Source organism: Mus pahari, chromosome 7 (genome assembly GCF_900095145.1).
Source record: "Mus pahari chromosome 7, PAHARI_EIJ_v1.1, whole genome shotgun sequence".
In the NCBI taxonomy this organism is placed as follows: Eukaryota; Metazoa; Chordata; class Mammalia; order Rodentia; family Muridae; genus Mus; species Mus pahari.
The window spans coordinates 59,238,813-59,258,147 of NC_034596.1; positions in this window are offsets into that span (position 1 = coordinate 59,238,813).

Consider the following 19,335-nt stretch of genomic DNA (forward strand, 5'->3'; position numbering starts at 1 on the left):
AGAAAGAAAGAAAGAAAGAAAGAAAGAAAGAAAGAAAGAAAAAAGAAAGAAAGGAGGAAGAAACAAAAGAAAAAGAAAGAAAGCAAGGAAAAAAGAAAGAAGAAAGAAGAAAAGAGAAAGAAAATAAAAAAGAAAGAAAAACGAAAGGAAAGAAAAGAGATATATAGAAAAAATAGCAAGAAAGAAAGAAAGAAAAAAGAGAAAGAGAAAGAAAGAAAGGAAGGAAGGAAGAGGGAAGGAAGGAAGAAATTGAGTAAGAAGGAAATTGAAGTCTTCCTATAATTCAAAAAAAATGATTGTATAGCATATCCATACTTATGGGACACAATGAAAGCAGTGCTAAAAGACATGTTCATAGCACTGTCTAAATTAAAAGAAAAATGGAAAGCTCTCATATTAGCAACTTAATACACCTGAAAGCACTACAATAAAAAGAAGCAAGCACAACCAAGAGAAGATGTGAGTAAATATTCAAGTTTAGGACTGAAATAAATAAAATAGAAACAAACTAACAACAACTAAACAATACTGAATAATAAAAGAATATCCAAATTTATCACCATCCTTTATGTAAAGCTTTATTACAAAGCTATAGTAATAAAATCTGCATGATGTTGGAATTAAAACAGACACACTGAACAATAGAATAAGATCAAAACTCAGAAAAAAGAAAGAATCTTCAACAAATTGTGCTAGGCTAACTGCATGTCTTCATGTAAAAAAAAAATGTAAATATTTCCAAACTTATCTCCCCACATAAAACTCAAGACAATGCAGATTAAAGTCCTCAACATAAAACCACATACACTGAACCTGACAAAAGAGAAAGAGAAAGTAGGGAATGGCCTTGAACACATCTTCAGAATAGACAGCTTCCTAAACAGAACACCAATTGCTCAACCACTAAGATTGAAAATTAATAAATAGGATCTCATGAAACTAAAAACTTCCTGTAAGCCAAAAGGCTCTATCATTAGGACAAAACATATACCCACAGAATCAAAAAAGAAATGCACCACCTCCCCATCTAGAAGACTAATATCCAAAATATATATTTTTTAAAATAAAAAATAGAAATAAAACATGATTAAAAATAAGCTACATATAAGAGAAAATTCTTAGTTCACATCTCAAATGTCTGATAAATGCTGAAAGATATGTTCAACATCCTTTGCCATTAGAGAAATGCAAATAAAAACACCTTTGAGATTCTTTCACCTGTCAGAATGGTAGCTCGTAACATTTGATGGTGGCAAGGACATGGTGCAAAGGGAACACTCTTCTATTTGTACTGAGAGTGAAAACTTACACAGCCACTGAGGAAATCAGTATGCTAGGTTTTCAAAAATGTGAGAATTGATCGACCCTCTGGCCCACTATGGGCATATACCCAAATGACACTTCACCTACCACAAGGACACTTGCCCAACTATGTTCATAGCAACATTATTCAGAATAGCCAGAAACTAGAAACAGCTTAGATATCCCACAACCAAAGCATGGATAAATAAAATGTAATACATTTACATAACGGAGTATTACTGTTAGCTGTATATGTTATATGTTATATATGTTAGTATAACTGTTAGGGGGAAAAACTATGAAATTTGCAGACAAATGCAGGAAACTAGAAAGAAGTACTCTAAATGAGATAATCCAAACCTAGAAAGACAACCTTGACATATACTCATTTATAAGCCGATATTAGCACACCACAATTTACAGACCCATAGAGGTTAAGTAACACATCAGGGTCAGGGAGGAATATCTCTGGAATCTCACTGGAAAGGGGAAATAGATTTTGTGGGTGGGCTGGGGGGGTAGGTAAGGAGGAGAACAGGATTGAGAAAGTCTAGGAAGAGATGACTACATTAGATCATTAGGATATTAGGTATCAGTTTGGAAATCTAGTGCAGTGGAAACTTTCTTGGACCTATGAGGGTTACCCTAAAGAAGACTCCTAATAATGAAGGATTTGGAGCTTGATCTAGACATCTTCACTAACTTTACAAGGCTCCCAATAGTGGAACTGGGATAACAAATCAGTCATAAAAGCTACAACCCATAAAACCTCCGACTGCAAGATGAGCAGATATTGAAGTTTGGTCTGTTGCTGTGTATTACCATGCTAAATACTGACCCCCAGGGATGGTTATTCCCAAGGATGAGGAAATACTCACATACACCAAGTGATAGTGTCTAACCTTACTGCTTAATTTACAAATATTGGTTGAATAAAGATGCCTACATCCTACAGCTAGGCAGAAGAGAGGTAGGTGGGGTTTCTGTTCCCAGGCTTAGTTTCTGAGACAGGACCACCAGAAAGAGAGAGAAAGGAATGTGGAGAGAGGGGGTAGGTGAATCATGAAATCATGTCCATGAAGTCTGGCCATTTGGAGTAAGAGCAGTTCAGGAATAATATGGCAAATTATATTTCAGGGTTATTGATAAGGAAATAGGCAAAATACCTTAGAGGGTAGATATCTTCCCAGATCTAGGGCTTTAAATGGTTATTATAAAATATAGAGGATGTATGTCTTTTATTTGTGAAATAAATGATCCAAGACAGTGTAGAAACCCCTAATTAATATTGATAATTACCACAACAAACAGGAGCAATAGTGTTTTACAGTTAGTGGGGGTGTCTAACCAATAATCTGTCTAACTTGAGGCAAAAGCCAGAGGAGGGAACATATATCCAACACGGCCTGGATGCTCAGAAACTGTAAGCTGACTGACTCAGTGACCTAGGGTAAAGTAAATGTGTCTCTGACTCTTTTTGTGCGTTTCTTTCCCTTCTACTGACTTGCCTTAGTCAGTCTTGCTATGAAAGTTTGTACCCAGTCTTACTGCATCTTGTTGTACTATGTTTAGTTGATATCCCTAGTAGCCTTTATTTTTCCCAAAGGCAATGGGAGGAGCGGTGAATCTGCAGGAGAAGGGCTGGGTAATGGAGAAATAGAGAAATGGGGGGGTGGGAGAGGAGGTGGGAGTCAGCATGTATTATTGTATGAAAGAAAAATACTTTTTAAAAAAGAAGAAATCGTCAGAAAAGTTTCTACCTGAAATAGATGGGAACAGATATAAAGAACCATAACCTGACAGTGTACGGATTGAGAAACCTTGGAACACCCACTCCTAAATGAGTTGTCTTTATAAAACCTCTTCCATCAGGGATCAAGAAACTCTGTAGAAGAGGAAGAATAATTACAATAGCTCGTAGAGATGGAAAGCACCAAGGAAATGAGGCATTCCAGACAGATACAACAGAACTGATACAAAAATAAAATCACAGAGACTGTGACAATATGCAAAGAGCTTATTCAGGTCTAAGCCAGTGTGGGTTCCAAAACTGAAAGGGGAAGAAAACACAAGGTTCATTCCTAAATCAAAAGCAGTATTCAAACTGACAATTCAACCACTTACAAAGGAAAAATTAATTTACATCAGTGGAGTCTCCTAGAGCCTACAAACCACAGGTAAAGGCAGCCTTTAAAACCAAACAGCAGTTCACAGCAAAGTCAATATTATTTTAAGAGTTTTAGTTTTCTTCTCTGGGCAGTTTATTTTAAACAAATTGGTCTTTTGCTTGTATATTGTGATTTCTGATTTTGTTTTAATGGTGCTCTCTCTTTCTCTCTCTCTCTTGCATACACATATACATACACACTAACATACACAGATGCACTGCACACACACACACACACATATGTATATACACACATATATATGGAGCTACGGAGCACTCTCCCTATATTTACATTTTCATAGTTCTAGCTGTTTACAGTAAACTGTGTTCCAAATATATTAAAATCTTGAATTACAATAAAATGCAGAATGTTCACTAACACATATTGTTGTAACTATCCCATTTCACACTTATTTAGCTCTGATGTCTTGCCGTTCTTTGTTATAAATTAAAACTTACCATAGTTACGCATGCAGAAAACAAGGGCAGTGGATATAAGATTCTGGAATATTCAGAATTTCAGAGACTCTCTAAGGATTTGGATTAGAGCCTGGTGGAAAAAGATGTATTAATACAAGAGCTTGTATAAAGTTATCACGTCTAATGGAAACTAAAGTGGAAAATAATGTCATAGTCTTTCATTTAAAACTTAGTAAGACACCAAGGCCCTTGAAGATTTTGAAAGCCTGGCATAATATGTGGTTTCAGAAAGGAGCATCCAAACCAGGTGTACTATGCATGTTCTATATTCAGCTTGGCATTTATTAACTCTCATTAAGCATATAGTTGTGCTTGTAGAAGTAATAAACATTATTATCTTCTAATAAGAATGAACATTTATAATTTGCAATAACAGAATTAAGTTATGAGAAATATCTCTGTTGAAATAAACTAAACATTCCGTATTTCTATGTTTAATTACTAGTAGATTCATTAAATATCCATGCATTATTCAGTGATCATTATATCTTCTTTAGTATCTCACTTTTCTACTTATTCATTTAATGGTGGGTAACCTTTACATATTTGCGTAAATTGTGATGCACTAGTGCTTGTTCCAGTAGATTGTATTCCAGGGAGATACTTTGCTCATATTATTTAAGATATATGAGATAAATGGAGCAAGACATTGTTCATGGGTCAGCAGTTCTATCCAACTTCCATTTGATTTATTTTTTGGATAAGAGAAAATTCTCCATTACCATGCAATGTTAGTGAGTCAGTGTGTTTGAGGATGTTTATTGGTATTTCGTGGTTGTTCTCAACTACTTCACTGAGGCAATCTCACTTGTAACCAGACATATTTCTACACAAACAACTCCTTTCCACCACTATCCAAATATTTTGGCAAAGGATGTATAAAATGTTTTTGAGAATATCAGCATTGAAAGCTATAAATGTGAATTCAAATTTGATTTTTTCTATTTTTTCTTTTCCTTTATTGGAAGGCATCAAAGAATTAATTTCCACCTCTTTTTTTCTTACAGTATATTTTTTTATAATATACATATTTGGAAGTAGGCCATTTGTTGTCTTTTTTTTTTTTTTTTAACATCGCTAAAGATAAATAGCAGGTAGATTTGGTATGTGTGGGGATGGGAACAGGAAAGGCCTGGTTTAGGAAGAAGGATGGAGGGAGAGAGTACTAGGATAGACAACTGGAACTGGAGAAATATTGTGAGGATGATGTGGAAACATAGGGCAATGGAAACCCCTGGAATCTACAAAGGTTACTTTAGGGAAGATTCCCAGTAATGGCAAGAACAGAGCCTGAACTGGCCATCTTCTCTAACCAGACAAGGCTTCCAGTGATGGGACATGACCTCAACCACAAAACTTTTGACCTACAATTTTTCCTTCCTGCAAGATGTGCTAGGATCAAGGTGGCACATAAATTGTGGGAGTGGCCAATGCCGCAAGAGGGACCTGTTACTTCCTATATGGCCCCAAACTAGAGAATGGATACAACCTGAACATGACTGAACAACAACAACAAGTCAATGAAATGATTCCTAATAGTATCATGCTATATATAGACCAGAGCCCAGCATAATCGTCAGAGAGGCTTCATCTAGCAAATAATCAGAGTAGATACAGAGACCCTCAGCCAATCATTAGGCTCACCTTGTAGAATCCTGTAGAAGAATGCAGGAAGGACAGTAGGAGCCAAGGAGTTGAGAATGCCCCAAGAACATGACCAGAAATATCAACTTAGCAGTGCTCATGTGGCTCACAGAAACTGAATCAATAACTGGGGAGAATATATAGGTCTGATCTTCTGCATATGCGTTCAGATTATGTATCTTGGTATTCTTGAGGGAATCCACAATCCACATCCACATCCCACAATGGCATGTGCAGAGTGTTGTCTGTCTCTGACACTTTTGCCTGCTTTTGGGTTCCTTTTCCTTCTACCAGTTTGCTTTGACCAGTCTAAATACGAAAGTATGCACCTAGTCTTTTTGAACATGTTATGCAATGTTCAGTTGACATCTCCAGGAAGCCTGCTCTTTTATGATGAGAGGTCTGTGAGAAAGGGAAAGGAGAATGAGGGGTTTTAGAAACAAGGATGAGTGGAGGAATAAAAAAAACCTGAAGTTTGGTTGTAATATGTGAGAGAAGATTTTTTTAAAAGGAAAAAAGAGAAAGAGAAATATAAATACTCTGCCCTCTTTGCGAATGAACATTTTGCTTAGGGTGTGCAGAACGTTTTCCTTTGAATGTATTACAAAGGTGGTGACAATCTGTGATATGGAACAACCTGAAGTGAGTGTCACAGATGAAGCTGTTTGCAGTCAGTTGATGCTCAGATAACTATGGGATGTCTCAGCATGAATGCTAGTGCTTTAAAAGAAAACAAAAAACAAACAAACAAACAAAAAACAAAGAAAAACTTTCTAGTTATCAGTTTCTCATCCCTCATCAATGAAACCTCCTTTTCTAACAGATGACCATTACAAAAAAAACCCATAAATCAAAATGCAGAATTGTGCACGCCATTCTACAAAAACAACTGCTTGGAGATTTGCAGGGAATAGTATGAAAGAGGTGGATCAAATAATTTGAGCCAATTTACTGTGCTAGTTTGTGCCTTCTAGTAACTTCAGAAGTTATACACATAGTCTCACCAACCTGACTGCCTAAACATGAGGTAAACAAGATCAATGAAAATAGATATAGTAAGTGAGTGGGGCAAAGACCATAGGGCCACAACTCTATACAAAGTATCTAAAGAATATTGAAATCTGAACAATTAGTCTTTGTCAGGGCAAAGCGCATCAATTTGTTATCCAATACCAAATGAGTAAATCCTGAAACATATATAGAATTAAACTTATAGAGACTGAGCAGCAAATACTTCTTTATTTATAAAACTTTATAAACATACATAGAGACATGTACATAAGAAATATAGATGAAAGAGGAATCCATAAATCTGAAAGAGAGTAAAGAATTATATATGGAAAAGCCTAGAGGGAGAATAGCATAGGAGAAAAGATGTAATTATGTTAATATTATAAAAATAAAAGAAATTAAATATAATCATCAAAGAAATCAAAGAAGAAAAGCTATTGAACTACAAATTATAACAATAACAGTGGCCATCATAGCCCTAATATTTTACGTCCCATGCCACTTCCATTCTACACATGGAATGAGAAAAGTTCATGATATAAAATTTGGTTGTGAGTCTAGACTTTAACAGCTGAGCCATATCTCCAGCCTATGATATTGATTTTAAACCAGGAAGCTCTCACTTTCTCTCAACCCATTAGCTTTTATCAAAAGTCTCTTATAACCCTAAAAATTTACTGTTCTTTCACAGTAGTTTACATTGTTCACGGTATTTTTTTTTTCTTGCTAAATATACCTCTAAATAAGCCTAATAGTTACAGGTTACTTTTTCAATATTTTGCTTACATTTTAATGAAAACTACTCTCTACATCATAAATCAGATTATTTTATCATGACATAGCATCATAATACCACTCTTAGTATTACTGTTAGTTTTCTTAATTTGAATAGGTTTATATGAAGTGGGGATGGGATTTGAATAAGCCGTGGCACAGTATGTATGATACAGGAAGTTTCGGGGAATTAGTTAACTTCTTTTACCAAGTGAGCTGTGTGGAAAACTGTCAGATCTTCAGGGTTAGTCAATGGTAGGCAGGCATAGTACAGAGAAAGCACGAAACTCTAGTTCTACATAGAAATTACATGGAATATAATTAAGATCTGTGTAGTTGTGATAATTGCTGAGCATGCAGGGAGATAAGTCTTTCAAGAATAGAAATGAAGCTAGAGACAAGTTCATGAGTACTGAAAAATTTGGATGTATATTATATTAAAAAGGGCTAATAATTTTTATGGATTAGAAAAATATCTAATGTCAGTGTCTAGTTATCTAATATAGGTATGGCATTCACTAGTTTGTTTATAAATAATCAAACATGAATAATCTTTTAGAACATTCTACAAAGAAAATAATGTTACAAAAATTCCAAGCAAATGGATGGAACTTAAGTGATGTAACTCAGTCACAAAAGAACACACGGTATGCGTTCACTGATAAGTGGATATTAGCCCAAAAATTTGGAATACCCAAGTTTCAATTCACAGACCATATGAAGCCCAAGAAGAAGCATGACCAAGGTGTGGATGCTTCAGTGCTTCTTAGAAGGGGAAACAAAATACTCACAGTAGGAAATATGGAGACAAAGTATGGAGACGAGACTGAAGGAAAGCCCATCCAGAGACTTCCCCACATGGGGATCCATCACATAAACAGTCACCAACCCAGATGCTATTTTGGATGCAGGGAAGTGCTTGCTGACAGGAGCATGATATGGCTGTCTCCTGAAAGGCTCTACCAGAGCCCGACAAATATAGATGTGGATGCTCACAGCCAACCATTAGACTGAGCGCGGGTTCCCCGATGGAGGAGTTTGAAAAGGGACTGAAGGAGCCGAGGGGGTTTGCAGTCCCATGTGGAGAGCAACAATGTCATCAAGCTAGACCCCCCCGGGGCTCCCAGGGACTGGACCACCAAGCAAAGGGTACACATGGAGGGATCCATGACTCCGGCTGTATATGTGGCAGAAGATGGCCTTGTTGGACCTCAGTGGGAGGAACGGTCCTTGGACCTGAGGGTTTTCAATGCCCTAGTGTAGGGGAATGCCAGGGCAGGAAGACTGGAGTAGGTGGACAGGTGAGCACCCTCATAGAGGCAGGGGAGTGGGCATGGGATAGGGGGCTTCCAAAGGGGAGACCTGGAAAGGGGAAAACATTTGAAACGTAAATAAAGAAAACATCCAATAAAAATATTATGTGGAAAGAACGCTTTAATTAAGTCTGTATTCAGAAGTTATAAAGAAATGTCCAAACAAGGCAGGTACATAATTACACACACAGAAACACATGCACTCACCACATTCATACACACACATACACACACACACACACACACACACACACACACACACACCTTTTTTACATTCTATGTGATTCTACACATTCTATGTGATTTTACACTCTATGTGATTCTGGAATATATGAATATATTTATATAAATACATACATAAATAAATGTATTTATAAAAACACAATGTATTTCTATTATTGAGTCCCAGGAACACATAGCATTATATGGCAATAATAATGTACATTATTTTCTCAAAATCTGAATTTTGTATTTTGTTTTCTCTCTCTCTCTCTCTCTCTCTCTCTCTCTCTCTCTCTCTCTCTCTCTCTCCATCTCCCGAGTGTGTGTGTCTGTGTGTGTGTGTGAAAATCAGAGAGAAAACAACTCCAAGTGTTGGGTGTCTGGTTCTCTTTTGTTTGATTTTTTTTAGGCAAAGCCTCATTGGATTAGGACTCACCAGTAGACTACTAAAAGTTGGAATGAGGGATCCACCTGTCTTCTTTCTGTGAAAGTTGGGATTTTGTTCCCGACCATTTCACATGGATTCAGGGAGTAGAAACCGTGTCTCTGTGGTCTCAGTGCGGGTACTTTACCCATCAGACTACCTCAGGAGGCACTAATGGTTTGTCTGGCGGTACCTTCTTATTTGTGTAGACCCTCTTCTTTCTGGTGAAAAGAATGATTTTCACATTCATTATATACTTTATAATGAGCGTAATAGGTGGTAAAGGCATAATTTATATTTAATATAGAATGTCAGGACTCAAGATTTAAATAAAAATATTTCAATCTGACAGCCATCTTTATCTAAGTTCACCTTTATCAAATATGTGTCTGTGAGTAAGGAAGTGAATAGTAAAGAAAACCTACTTATCTTGTGGTTTGATGTCAAATTTTATTGTCTTTTTGCTTATTTTGTTTTATACCATTCTTAATATTATAATTAAAAAACTGAAGTATATATACACAAACTAGTTTATCTGAAAAGCTTAGACTAGAATTCATTACACACATTTCACATTCTTTCCAATACATTTTTGTCTAAGAAAATTCCATTATACTCTCAAACTTATACTTTATTCTTAACCTTTGAATTGAACAAAGTAACATATGCTTTAATTATCATAACTGAAAGAGAACTATTAATTTTCCTAACATATGAAATAGACTAATCGAATTGATACACATAAAACAATTTGCACAGTGTTTGGCAGAGAGTAGTGGCTGTATAAATTTGATAAAACAGTCTTTATTTATGTTTTCTGTATTGATTTTAGGCTTATACATCTTTCTGTGTTTGAATAACTGTTAAATAATGAAAATTATTTTTATTATTAATATCTTACTTAAAAACATGAAAACTTATGAAACTTCTCAGGCTTATTTTTTTTGAAAACAAAGCAATGAAATACAAATATTGTCATAATTTTAACTATGATCTTAAGCCAGCATTCTCTACAAACAACCCCACTAATGTTGGCAAAACAGATAAAGTAGCAATAATCAACCTGATTAATATTCTGGCAGAACTGTGCCCTATTTAGAAACAACAGAAATTACTTCCATTTATTATTTAAAAGAAGGATTTATATTCAATTGTTTTATGCAGAAATGTTATGATGCACAAAGTACTTTTAGTGTCCTAGATTTACACAAATATATGGAAGGAAGCATGCCCATAATATAATACTTACCTGTCTTAAAAAATAAAGACAAAATGCATAAACAAACAAAATATAGAGCTAAATGTAATTTGAAGACAAGAAAATTCAGATAGCATATTGAGGTTGGCAGAAACATAACAAGCAATTGTAAAGGCATTGGCTGGTACTTCAAAATTCTTCCAAGAAAAAATCTCTTTGATTGAATAGTACATTAAAAGTTGAATAATTAAAATATCTATATGCTAATAAATATTTTAGTAATTATGTTTCTTTCCAGAAAGGAAAACTGATTTTTATTTTTACTGTTTTTTAGAAAAATATTTTATTTGTTTACATTCCAGTCGTTGACGCCACTTTCCCACTTCCCACATTTCCTCATCCCATTTCTCCTCACCCTTGCATCTAAGGGGGTATCCCCCCCCCCACTAAACCTCCCCTTCTTTAGGGCCTCAAGTCTCTCTAGAATTAAGTACATCTTCTCCCACTGAAGCCAGACCTGGTAGACCTCTACTACATATATGCCGGGGGTCTTGGACCAGCCTTTGTATGCTCCTGGTTGGTAGCTCCATTCCTAGGAGCTCCCTTGAGTCTGAATTAGTTGGGACTACTGGTCTCCTATGGTGGTACTCTCCCTTTCAGCTTCTTCAATCCTTCCCCTAATTCAACCATATAGATCCCGGCTTCAGTACAATGTTTGGGTATAAGTATCTGCTTCTGTCTCAGTCAGTTGCTAGTAGGGGCTCTTAGAAAACACCCATGCCACCCTCTTGTAGGTAAGCACACATAGCATAGTAGTGTCAGGCTTTTGGACCCTCCCCTACTCATGAGATTATCCCAAGTTTGGCCAGTCATTGGAGCTCCTTTCCTCCCATGATTATCCCTTCCCCCTTCTAAGAAGGGTTGAAGCCTCCTCACTTGGATATTTATTTGTGCCTGTTACACCTCTTATGGTCTGTCAGTTGTATCCTAGGTATTTTGTACTTTTTGTACTCTGTACCCCAACGATTAGGGCATACATATGTCTGGTTGTGATTCTCTGCATCTGTTTCCATCAGCTGCTGGGTGATGACTTTCTGATGACAGTTATGCTGGACTCCTGTCTGCAAGTATAGCAGATTATCATTAACAGTGCCATGAGTGTGTTTTTAAGAGTAGTTTTAAAAAAAAAAAAGAGTAGTAAGTATTCTTAATTCTCTAGCCCTTCAATCTCTTTCTGCCATAGTATAGCACTGAGAATTGATGGAGAACATAGCTATGAATTTTTTTTTTGTAGCAAGATTGATTCATTTGAAAAGATGATATGCAATATAGGGGAAGACACATACCATGTATACCAGTCTTGACAATTTTGTTAATGTGACTTTGTGGTCAGATTTCTATTACTTTTTGTTCTTCTTTCCCTTGACTTAGGTTTCCATCAGTGTAACTAACATATATTTGAGATAAATGGTTTTAAAAAAAAACTTTCTTAAACTCAGAATCAGGGGGTTAAGCCCAAGGTCAAGAGAATTGATCTTCAGATTCACATGGTAAGTAGAACCTTTATCTTATGACAAGAAATGAAGAGAAGAGGAAGTTTCAGGTTCCTACTCTTCCTATCAACTGCTTCCTCCAATAACCTAAGTTTCTCACCATACCACATATCTTCAGAGTTTCACAACTTATCAATAGGATGGATGTAGATGTCAAAATGACACAGTTAGGTGATGTTCAATTAACAGATTATAGCAGGCAAAAACTGATGTTAGATTTACTGATAGTGACCATACACGTGGGCTTTGTCCAGGTAACTGGCAGGAACTGGTATCATAGAGAACACCGACATGTAGAACATTAATAAATTTTGCTTTACATACATGGAAAATAATAGAGAAAAGTATTTCCTTCAATGCAAGACTTCTGATTTACTCCGAGAATCAACCCTAAATTATATAATTCATAAATATTTTTTATAATTTGACTGAATCATATATGCCAGTGATAATCTAAGTCAAATATCAATATACTCTTTGTAATTCACATAGTTTTCCCGGAAGATTTTTGAGGTTCTTCTTTTATATTAGATGCCAATAGTATGAGATGAAATGAATTCTAAGAGTCAGTTTCATATTAAGACCTTTCTGCTAGGAAATTGACTATTATGGGCAAATAGTCCTTATAAGCAGCCATTAACAAAGAAGATCAGACACAATAATTTTCGGCATATAATTTAAGGCTGGTAATTAAACTTCTATCTATTTTAGACATAGTGATAAGTAGAATAATATTTTTGTTTTCTGATTTTATTTAATTCTAAATCTTATTACTTTCCCATAAATTATTATAGAAAGCCAGCAGCAATTCAATCTATTAGTTTTTTTTTTAGAATTTCATACCTGAATACACTGCTTATTCACTGTTTCTAAGTATCTTGCTTCCCCCATAACTTCTTCTATGCCACAATTTCCTTTTGAATTTATGACTACTTCTAAAAGATTCTTGTTGTGTATATGAATTATTTAAGCAGGCTCTGCTACTTGGTTCTAGAAATATTCCCATGAAGATTTAAATTTGCTCTTTTGGATTTGGTAATATAGTTTTGAATGTTTATTTGTAGTTTTAGAACTAATCCCCATATGATATTATAAGGTTAGTACTGTTAAAAAAAATGATACCTCTAACATTTTATGTGTTTTTATAAATCCTAATACTGATTCTCTAAAATGGATCTCCAAAGTGAAAATGTACTAAAGCTTGTATTTGTATATTAAGAATGTAAAAAGAATATTGATAATGTTGTACAATAAAAATTTTGTAATGGTAAAGGTTCTGAAATGGAAATAATTTACTATATTCTATTGGGCAAGCATGAACAAGGAGAATGTGCCTGGAGCAAGAATGATATTGAGAAGTCTCCAAAATGAAAAATCACAACTTGAAACTGGCAGGAGTAAGGATCACTCCCTCTCTGTTCTGGGTCTGCATGCTTATTCGCCTAGCCCTACGAGCTCCCTCCTCCCTAATCTGCTCCACTCCTCTTCTATCATCATTTTGGAAGTCATGTAGCCTCATGGCCAAATTACAAGTTTAAGCACCTGGAAAATTAAATATCATCTAGAAGGGCTGTTTCACTTTCCTACCGTGATTAAGAAGAGCAGTAACACTGAAAATCATTTCAGGGAAGTCTTTACACACCTACCACCCCCACCCCATCCACGCCCTTGCACTCACTTGCCTGGACCAAGATCCTGCTGACCCACATGTTCTGGCTCAGCTTCATCTTTTCCAGCCTGGTGTACAACAGTTTTTAAATACCCGAGAGAAGAATCCTGATGTGGCATGACATTCTTACAATATATTATATGAAATATAACTTTTAGACAGTCTGTTCGTCATAGCCAATCACAAATACACTATAAGTACACTGCAACCTAGTTTTTTTAGGTAGGGATGATATGACACAAAAATTATTAGTGTTCTAAATAAACCCTAGACCTTGTATATTCACATCACATGCAATAAGAAGGATAACAATGTGCTCTTTCAGGATTTATTTCTCCCTGCCTTCTAATCAAATACTAACATTAATATGTCCTTGTTTGTCCCTATGTCCCAATCCTAATTTGTCCTGGTTTGGGGTAGTATTCTCGCCTACAGTTTGAGTATCTCCCTGAGATTCTATGTCTTGTTGGACCTTGATTATGATTCATGTTGTTTCATTAAAGTACTGGTTTTATTTCACAGTACTGGCATTTTTAGGTGCCTTCTAAAAAAGTAACGAAGCAGTTCTTGCTACACGTTTTATTGTTCTACTTTATTTTTTCTCTACATTTTATTAAGACCAAATTTTCTTTCCCTTAGCAATCTTTTCTCAAAATGCTTGTTCTTCACCATTTTCTCCTATAATCTGAGTTATAATTTTTATCTTTATCGATGTCAGTCATGTTGTGGAAGAATATTTCTCTTCTCTGGAGAGTCCATGATTTTGATAAGGTCAGTCACCCTTCTCTACAATAGTGTTTTATTCTAATGTCTATAGAAGATTAAATTGAATAATTTCTCCACTGCCACGACATAAAAAGGTTAATATTATTTTTCAATTAATTATATTCAATGAAGCAAAACGCTCTAGTATCTATATAATAAACCCATGTAGATATTCACTTATTATTTTGGAATGTAAAGAAAACAGCAAAAGTAGATGTAGTGTCAACAATATCACAGGATGCAGAGAAATAGAAATGTTATTGAAGAAGTTGAAAATGTGATTAAAGGAATAAAGCACACTGAATGTCCTCATTACTTTTACATCATCAAACCAATAAGTTTTGTGATCAGATAGTTACATCCATAAACTAGTGTGGGGAGCAGGAGTGGCCGCAAGAGCCAAGATGGCGCCCCGGCTCATTGCCAAGCCCTGTGATACCCTCCTTACCAAGAACCTGAGCCTGTGCACTGGAACGATCCTGTGCTGCCCGCCTGATGAGTCACTGGCCTATCACCGTGTGCCCTGCCTGCATGCATGACTCATGTTCAGAGCATGCTGAACGCTGATTGGTTCCAGGAGAGGGGGGAGGGAAAAACAAAAGGGAAACTGGACAAGCCAGAGATAAAGACTAAAGACAGAAGCTGCTTGAAACCCTTCCTTGATGTTCCTGTCGTTTTTTTCCCCATCTCTGCTGGTCAGAGTACGGGGTTGTGGCAAACTAGGTCAAGTTTCCAGACCCCCCCCCAAATATTGAGGATTCCAGGCTTACATGAAAATGGGTTAGATTAAATTAAACAAATAAGCTTAAACTTCCAAATTGTAAATTATGAGATGTAGGAAGTGATGTCTGGAAAAGGAACTGTTCCGTTATCAAAGAAATAAATAATCAGAAGACTGAAGGAGAACAGAGGAGCTGAGAATTTAGGGGGACGGGGGGCTGTCAGGAGAAGAGGAACAGGGACTGCAGCCGGGAATAACTGCATGATAAAAGAATAAATAAAAAGAATATAAATCATGTGTACTGCAAGCTGTGAATGAGTTCTCATTAGTCAATTATAAAGCTAGTTTTACAAAACAGATGCCAAAAAGAGACAATTAGGTTAAAATACACGGGTCTCTTCTCCTGTGTATTCTTCTCTTTAGCTGTTAGACTGTTTCTGGGGATCATTCTATTCTAAACATGAAGATTCTACACTTCTTACATCTGACTTCCCACACTGGGACAAACTCCCAAGGCTATTTTCACTTCTTTGAAATAAATTCCGAATGTATGTTTTTTTTTTTTCCCAGGGGACATTTAACCCAAAAGATGATGCACTAACTGTCCCATGGAAGAAAGCAAGTTTAGTATTTGTACACTCTGTCTTTGCTACAATGAAGCAAAGTCACAGTATTTTAAAGAGAAAAAAATAAATTCTAGATTAATTTACGCTCTTAAAAGTTTCTTATATCTTTATAAAATATTTCGGGAGAAGAAATTATTGGTTACCATAACTAGTAACATGGACTGATCAAAATAATTTTTTATCAGTACATATAATTTTGTAAAAATGAAACAAGCTATGTCTAAATCATAGATATACCCACACCAAAAGCCAGATAAAAATATATGAACCTTATATATACACTAATTCAAATATTCATTAATTTAATCATTTAACACATGCAAATACATGTTTATACCACCTTCCAGGAACTGTTTAGTTGTAAGAAAATAGAAAGATCTGTATGACAATAACTTCAAATCTCTCAAGAAAGAAATTGAAGATCTCAGAAAAATGGAGAGATCTCCCTTGCTCATGGATTGGCAGAATAAACAGCGTATAAATGGACATCTTACCGAAGATAATCTACAGATTCAATGCAATCTCTATCAAAATCCCAACACAATTATTCAAAGACATGGAAAGAGCAATTTTTATATTCATCTGAGAAGGCAAAAAACTCAGAATAGGGAAAACAATTCTTAACAATAAAAGAACAGCTGGGCGAATCATCATTCCTGACCTCAAGCTTTACTACAGAGCAATAGTGAGAAAAACTGCATGGTATCAGTATGGAGACAAACATGTTAATCAATGGAATAGAATTGAAGATCCAGAAATCAAACTACACACATACAGACACTTGATCTTTGACCGAGAAGCCAAAAATATACAATGGACAAAAGAAAGCATCTTCAATGAATGGTGCTGGTCTATCTGTCTGTATGTATGTAGAAAAATGAAAATAGAATCATATTTTTCACCTTACACAAAGTTCAAGTACAAGTGGATCAAGGACCTCAATATAAAACAAGATACATTAAATCTAATAGAAGAGAGAGTGGTAAAGAGTCTTGAACTCATTGGCACAGGGGGAAATTTCCTAAACACAACTCAAATGGTCAGGATCTAAGATCAAGAATTGATAAATGGGGCCTCATGAAAGTTTTGTAAGGCAAGGACATAGTCTACAGATGGGGGAAAACATCCTCACTAACCCCACATTCAATATAGGTCTAATATCCAAAGCAAAAAGAACCCAAGAAGCTAACCACCAAAAAAAACAAACAACACAGTCAAAAAATGGTATATAGAACTAAACTGACAAATCACAACAGAGGAATCTGGGATGGCTGAGAAGCACCTAAAGAAATGTTCAAAGTCCTTACTGGTCAGAAAAATGCAAATCAAAATGAACCTGTGATTCCACCTTACGCTAATCAGAACGGCTAAGATCATGTGACAGCATATGTTGACAAGGATGAGGAGAAAGAGGCACACTTCTCCATTGTTGATGGAATTGCAAACTGGTACAGACACTCTGGAATTCAATCTGGATGTTCCTCAGAAAATTGGAAATAGATCTACCCGAAGGCCCAGTTATACTAAACTCGTGAATATACTTAAAATATGCCTTACCAGATCACAGGGGCATGTGTTCTACTATGTTCATAATGGCTTTGTTTGTGATAGCCAGAGCTGGAAACAACCCAGATGTCCTACGACAGAAGAATGGATACAGAAAATGTGGTTCACTTGCACAATGGAATAATACTCCGCTACTAAGAATGAGGCATCCTGAGTTTTTCAGACAAATTGATGGAAGTAGAAAATATTCCCAGTGAGGTATCTCAGACCCAAAAGGACATGCATGGTATGTACTCACTAATAATAGGATACTAGCCAATAAAAAGTACAGAATACCCAAGATACAGTCCACAGAATTAAAAAAGGTTAACAAGCAGAAGGGCTCAAGTGAGAAAGCCTCAGTCCCACTTTGGAGGGAGAAGAAAGCAATCACACGAGGGGAGGGAGGGAGGTACCTGGGTGAGAAAGTGGATAGATAGGAGAAGAGGGGAACATGATCAGATATTGGGTGGGGGAAAAAGACTAAAGCCCTGAGGGTCAGCAGAAAGAATGGAAACAGGCAACCTCATGATGCAAGAGGTGGGAGGACGTTCCAGAATGTACCAGAGACCCGGAAGGTGAGAGACTTTCTGGACTCAAAGAAAGGAACCTTAGATGAAATGCCCTACAGTGGGGAGAGGGAAAATGTAGAGCCTACTTCCAGCAGAAAGACAGGGCATCAAGTGAGGGATAGGTTTGCCATTCCACAGACAAAACTCTGACCCATAAGTGTGCCTGTCTGAAAGAACTGCAGGGATAAAAATGGAGAAGAGCCTGACGAAAATGAGGTCCAGCTACAGGCTCAAAGTGGGGTCCAGCTCAATGTGAGGGCCTTACACTATTAAAGAGGCTATGGAGTGCTCACAAAAAGGGACCTAACATGACTGTTCCCCGAAAGACTCAATAAAAAGCTCAAAGAGTCAGATACAGATAATTACAACCTACCAATAGACAGAAGCTGTTGAACCCTGTGGTTGAATTAGAGAAAGCTGAAAGAAGCTGAGAAGGAGAGCGACCCTGTAGGAGGACCAGCAGTCTTAATTAACCTGGACCCCTGAGATCTCTCAGACATTGGATCACCAAATAGGCAACATATGTCAGCTGATATGAGGCCTCCCAAGATATATATGGCAGTGGGCTGAAGGATCTTTGGTTCAGTCAGAGAAGATGCACCTAACCCTCAAGAGACTGGAGGCCCAGGGAGTTTAGATGTCTGCTGTGGTGGATGGGGGCAGAGTGGGGACATCCCTGTAGAGACAGGGGTTGGGGCGTTTTATGGGAAGGAGGACAATCAGACGGTGGACCCTGAGAGGTAGAAAATCTGGAGTTTAAAAAAAGAGATTAAATAAAATTAAAAAATTAAAATAGGAAGATAGTTATGATTTAAAGTCAAGATATAAACTACATTTTTACTATTGTTAATATATCATAAAGATTTAATATATGGCTGACACAATGAATTTATTTTTTCACTATTTTATTAGATATTTTCTTCATTTACATTTCAAATGTTATCCCTAATGTCCACTATATCCTCCCCCCCTACCCTGCTCCCCTGCCCATTCATTCCCACTACTTGGCCCTGGCGTTCCCCTGTATGGGGCATATAAAGTTTGCAAGACCAAGGGGCCTTCAAGTACAATATTGAATAGGTAAGGAGAAAATGGGCAGCCATGTCTAGTCCCTGATTTTAGTGGGATTGCCTCCAGCTTCTCTCCATTCACTTTGATATTGGCTACTTGCTTGCTGTATATTGTTTTTATTATGTTTAGGTATGGGCCTTGAATTCCTGATCTTTCCAAGACTTTTATCATGAAGGGGTTTTGGATTTTGTCAAATGCTTTCTCAGCATCTAATGAGATGATCATGTGGTTTTTGTCTTTGAGTTTGTTTATATAGTGGATTACTTTGATGGATTTCT